Source organism: Stigmatopora argus, chromosome 11 (assembly GCF_051989625.1).
Source record: "Stigmatopora argus isolate UIUO_Sarg chromosome 11, RoL_Sarg_1.0, whole genome shotgun sequence".
NCBI lineage: Eukaryota > Metazoa > Chordata > Actinopteri > Syngnathiformes > Syngnathidae > Stigmatopora > Stigmatopora argus.
Window position 1 is genome coordinate 3,156,164 of NC_135397.1, and position 5,876 is coordinate 3,162,039.

The 5,876-nt window shown below is 40.5% G+C and overlaps 1 protein-coding gene across 1 annotated transcript in view; it reads right to left on the reverse strand.

Moving 5' to 3' along the window:
* LOC144084728 (VPS10 domain-containing receptor SorCS1-like) overlaps positions 1–2,681 on the reverse strand; it is an 82,260-nt gene extending 79,579 nt beyond the window's left edge. Inside the window, exons 1-2 of the mRNA XM_077613434.1 lie at positions 2,578–2,681; positions 1,961–2,074 (exon numbers count right to left, since the gene is read on the reverse strand). The gene's annotated coding sequence lies outside the window, so the exon portion shown is untranslated. The remainder of the gene's footprint in view (positions 1–1,960; positions 2,075–2,577) is intronic.
* Between the last annotated feature and the right edge of the window lie 3,195 nt (positions 2,682–5,876).

Genomic DNA, 5,876 nt, shown 5'->3' on the forward strand with positions numbered 1-5,876 from the left:
TAGGTCAAACTATAAAAAGTAATATGGTTCACGTAATTAGATTAAAGGAATAACATGCATAGATTGCCACAGTTGTAGGTGGAAAAGAGAAAGCATTTTAACGTTAGAATTTGATTTTGGAATGCCCTATACCTTATCAACCTTCAAATACTGCCTTTTAATAGAGACAAGGCAAATGATAAAAAGTTATGTGGTTTGTAGATTGGATCTGCATAAAACTTTTATGCTTTCTTTCAGGGCACAAGCGAGGTAATAATAATATGGATGATATTTATGCCATAAAAAAGGAGACAAAACTCTTGTTATCTTTGTTATTGCAACCTACCTGCTCTGTTCAAAAACTTATTTTTTTTATGGTTTACCAGCCAAAATGCTCATGAATGTGTGGATTTGCCTTATGAAAGTCTGCAATCTGTTTTTGTTTAGGTGTTCATATCTCGTTGGCTTGACTATTAATGACATTCCACACAATGCGTATGTTTGCCGTATGACTTCATGGTGAATATTATCTCATATATCCATTGCTTTGCTGCCATATTTTCAGCTGCAATTCTAGCCGCTAAGCCACTTCCAACAGCTGCTTTCTATTAATGTCACCCTTCTGAAACATTACCCCAAACACGCATTTGTTGACTTTAGATGTGGGATGTGGCCAAGCAGGATTTCATAATGTGTGTGTCTGACAATGTGCGCCATTACAGTTAAAAAAAAAACCACACAAAAAAAAACGTAATAATCGCAGACCCTGACCAGAACACTGGCAAAACCTTCCCGCTCTAGTTTGTACCATGAACATTTTAAATTATAATTACTCATTTTATGTGCGATGAAATTTTATCACAAGCCAATCATCACCTCCCCCACTTAATGAATTTTTATGATGAATGGCTTCTTTTATCGCGAGCAAATTAAACCTTCGCTGCTAATGTCAGCTTTTAGCATAAACGCTGACACCGTTGCAAAACGGAGCGTAAGAAAATCCAGGGTGTGAGAACATATATGTATATATGGTGGCCAGACATGTACAACATAATTACAGTGACCCACACACACCCACACAAAACCACATACACACAGCTGGATCTCCACAGCATGGAGGCCATCCAAACAAGCACAGCTGAGACTGCGCCCAACCCAACTCCCTTCCCTATATAAACAAAGCTTGTCCCTTTCCACACCATTGGAAAGTGCCCGTGTGTGATTATATGCATGTGTAGCTCAACCTCCAAAAGGCACCGTTCCAACTGTAACAATGTAAATTGCTTCAGGTTGAAAGTTGCCACACAACCCACACTATGTCACTGCATATTTATAGAATGCCATGCACAAATAGCTTCAATTGTCAAAATAGCGTTGGTTTAAACCCCCCAAAAAGTCACTGATGCAACTTTTCTGGGTTTATATCTAACTTTTTCAGCAAGGGTTTCAGTTGGCTTTATGATATTTACCATTTGAATACTCCTAGAGAGGAAAGAAGGAATGGCGACGCGGTAGTGACATCCGGTCCACACGCTGTGGCGTTTACTTGCTTTTTTTTTTTATATCTGCACCCAGCTGTGTGTGTTTACATCGGTTTCATCCTCTGAATAGCTAAATGTCTAGTGAGTCATACTCGGAGGTGAAATGAGCTCAGCGTGATCTTGTCCAGATGTTACGAGGCAGCTGTTATGAGGGAGAAAATTGCTCGAAATGTCGAACAAGTTTGAAGTTCATCAAATTAGATGAAAGAAAAAAAAAAACGACTTGATTTCAGTATATCAAATTAAAACTCAGAACATATTTAAGAGCATCCAATGTGCGGCACTTAATTTATATGTGTTAATGTATTTTCTTCAGACTCAGAATTCATTAATTTCCATTGAGCGAGAAGCACCATGAAATTGAAAAACAAAACAGCAGGTTTGCATTGCTGATGTTTGGTGATTATCAGTTACGATCTTGTTAACTTTTAGTAACTTACCACTATCTTGTGAAATTCATCTTCAACACGACTGATCCTCGTCAGAGTTGCGATGAGCAGAAGTCAATCCCAGCTGATTTTGGACGGAAGTCATCTTACAGCATAAACTGGTCGCTGGTCAGATGTAGGGCACACAAAGACAGAAAACCATTTAGACTCTTGTGGAATTTATACCTCATTACAGTGCGTACATAACGGTTCAACTGGCAGATGTCATCAATAGTTTGGAAATGAGATCAATGTCTCTTATGTATGCAACCCACATTTGTCACTTACCAACCTTTGCATCTCTACTACTGAACTCAAATTGCCCGCAAAGTCATCCAAGGCAACTTCTTGATAAGATTTTTCACCCGAGAACAAAAGATCTGATCTTGTCTTTTCAATTGTGCCCTCATAGCAACCCCACTTGGCTGCAAATGAGTGTGTTAGCCTTGGTTGCCACGACAACACAGCCGATGGCAATTTTAGACAAAGGGGCTCTGTTTTGCTGCAAATGAATCATCGCAACGATGAAGCTTTTTGGGGCCTATTTTGCACTCAAGAACTTCAGCGGCTATTTTGCAGCCATTATTAACTGTAAAGCTAGAGTCATTTGATGTCTTCTTCAAGCTTACCTCATTGTGAAAGCACATGGACGTGACAGGAGCAGATGATCCTAACCGACTGAAAACCACTCAGCAAATAAACAGGCATGGGTTGAGGAGCCAATCAGAATAACGAGTCACAAAAGAGGAAGCAAGCAAGCGATACACCAGGTGAACTCAATGGGCAATCACAGGGACAGCTCACACAGGGAAAAAAACACACACAAAAAACAATCTCTAACAGAAACAAGTATAAGAACACATATAAGCAGGTTTAGGAACCACACACTTAATAGGGGATCCTTTTTCATGAAGAAAGATGATTAAAAAACAAGCCATAATTCAATTACAGTGGTACCGCGACATACGATCGTAATCCGTTCCGAGAGTGAGATCGTATGTCGAGCTTTTCGTAACTGGAGCAAACGTTTCCCATTGAAATGAATTGAAAACAAATTAATTTGTTTCAACCCTATGAAAAAACACCAAAAACAGGATATTGGATTGGAAAAAAATGTTTTATTTCTTCTAATTCGGCAAACACTCAAACATATGTTTAATGTAACTTTACACAAAACTTAATTCTATTTTTGTCTTTTGTTACCTTCTTTTTCTGGGTTAGTGGTTTGCCACGCCTCCACCCTCACGTTCGCTATCGATGGACTGTTTGCTGTTGTATTGCCTTCAAAATATTCCGAAAATGATGCACACAAATGTCCTCACAATAGGATAACGCACTACCACTTGCCAACGAGAAATGGTCTTTAAAGAACGATCGCGGGACCTTCTTTCCTTAGAAAGAATAACAGGAAATGCAATAGCTGAGCTTACCCACGTATTGATTATGGGTAATGAAGTTTTAATCTGAGAAAGGGCGCCATTGGCTATTGGTGTTGTGTGCACGAGTATACTTCATTACCCAGAAATCCCTCTTTTTGCCCGCGCATGCGCGTTGTGCGTTTCCTGGTCGAAACTGGTCTGAATAAATCGTTCAGTCCTCGTAGATATAGTAGTTATACACGAAAGAGATACGGCAAAAAAGACAGTGCGCTACAATGATAAACAGCCTCTCATGTCATGGCCACCTGGCTTCGTCGCATCTCGAAATTTTAATTGTATCGCGGGCGAATTGTTCGATCTAAATTTTCGTCGTAACACGAGCACGTTGTATGACGAGCACGTTGTATGACGAGGTACCACTGTAGTTGAGTAACTGAAGAATAAAAAGCCAAAATAAAACACTTGGAGTCCACTATAAGGACATGTTAAGACCAATCTTCTCATGACGGCAAAGATGGATTCCTTTTTTTTTTGTTTTCAGCCGTGAGCACAAAAGCTCATTTACTGCACAAATAGATCTTATCTGTCCAGGGAGTAACCTAGGTGGAATGACCCTGGCCTACATCAACAGCATGGATAATTGATGGATGATTGAACAGGCCTTTAACTTTTTTCCGTGTCTTTATTTGGAGGTTATTTCCAGCGGTAGTTTTGTCACAAGGCAAAGGGCGGTCTAAGACGTCGATATCTGATTTCTGTGCTAATCTGGGAGAAATAGACGTCGACTAATAACGCTTGACACCTGGTCGATGCCTCCGAGATGGAACGACCTCGTCGCAAACTTCAAATAGTCAGCAAGAATGTGCAGGCGTCTACGGGTGGGTGAATGTTCTACATCTGCGTGTGGACTTGGGTGTCAAGCTCATATGCACTTTGGGTGGGAACGCTGCCAGGAAGGGGGGGGAGTCAATGTATCTGAGGTTTGAGGGGTCACGTCGCTCTGGAGGGGAGCGAGCTCTGCTTTTCATTACATCAAGCCATATGTCATTGTATCTGCTCCACCCACCCGCCAGACTGCGCTCTGTTCCCTGAAATTGTCAGTCAGTGACTCAATCCTTCGATTTCTCACTCCCCCAAATCCCTCCCGATGTGTGATTGGGTGTGTTTGTGTGTGTGATTAATTCTGTGCAGGCTGGCGGGGATCATGGTGCTCAGAAAGTTCTCCGACTTGCATTCATTTACTATGCTTTTGAATATAAAAAAAGAGGGGGTGGAAAAAAAAAAAGACTCCAAAGAGACTGACCGGCAAAGCGGAAAAGACCTTGAGAGTGTCCGTCAAAAGGTGAACGGGGCAGGATTGGAATCGAAATTGCCCTCAGTTTACATGCCTAAGCGATAACCTCATTTTCTTAAACAGGTCTCATGTTCTGTTTTTTTTTTTTTACACCACTGCAGAAACCCTAAACTGAACAAAAGTCGAATTAATTGGATTAGAATAATACACTAGAAATGATGCTTGTTCACTATGTTCACCAATTACACCCTAGCGATTTAAATTATTCATGCTTAGTTATCTGGCAGAGACATAATCGTTTTTTAATCGTTTCATATTGAAGGCTGCTTTAAACATCGTAAGAGTCAACTGAGTTCACTTGATGTTTATAACGAGGAAGTAATGTCATTAACGACGACTTTAATTGTTGATTATTTATAATTTCCTCGAGTGAATTGTTTTTGTTTGCCGAACATACTGAGCATCGTGTCAGGTGATCCTTTCAAGAAAGGAAAAACAAACAGGGTAGGGACAGCTGTAAATAATTTCCCTCCCCCCACTTCTATTCCAAGTTTTCCTGAGATATTCTTGAAAAATAATAATAAATAAAGCCACTGTATTGGATAAAGACAAACTCACCATACAGGTTGCTGCTTGAAGTGGAGTGGATGCATAGACACACTTTTCTCTCAGTTGACAGTGGCATCAAATCTGCAGGAGATGCAGCACAATAACACTTTTAATTTCAAATCAAAATCTGCATTGAGGGTATTTAAACTGAAGAAATGAAATCAAAACTACTTTGTACAGGTTTTTTTTTAAACATAAATCTCCGTCATCTTTATTTTCTAGAAGAGTGTGAGTACTTTTACCACCACTGAAAGATCATGGCCATCCTTATTTATGTGGTACTTTGATTACTACTGCCGTACTGTAATTGTACTTGTGTTTTCGATCATAGCGGCCATGTCTGGTCTACATTTTCCGCGAAATTCGATGGATTGCTCTACAGAAGTAGGAGGAAATCAGTGAATCACTGAAACAGGTGGACTGGAAAATGTGCATTAAAAAGTCTGCAAAACAAGAAGTCATAGCGGACAAGTTGGTATACCTCTCTTGCCTGGTGCACTGTCCGCCATTTTTTCATGCTTTACGAGGAGTCATCGTGGGTGGATGAAGTCAGATCACATGGACACTTTTCCTTTTTTCCCACACAAACACACCCACATCCTCATCCACCCTCCCCCCTCAGCCTCCCTCCCTCTCCCTGCCTCCC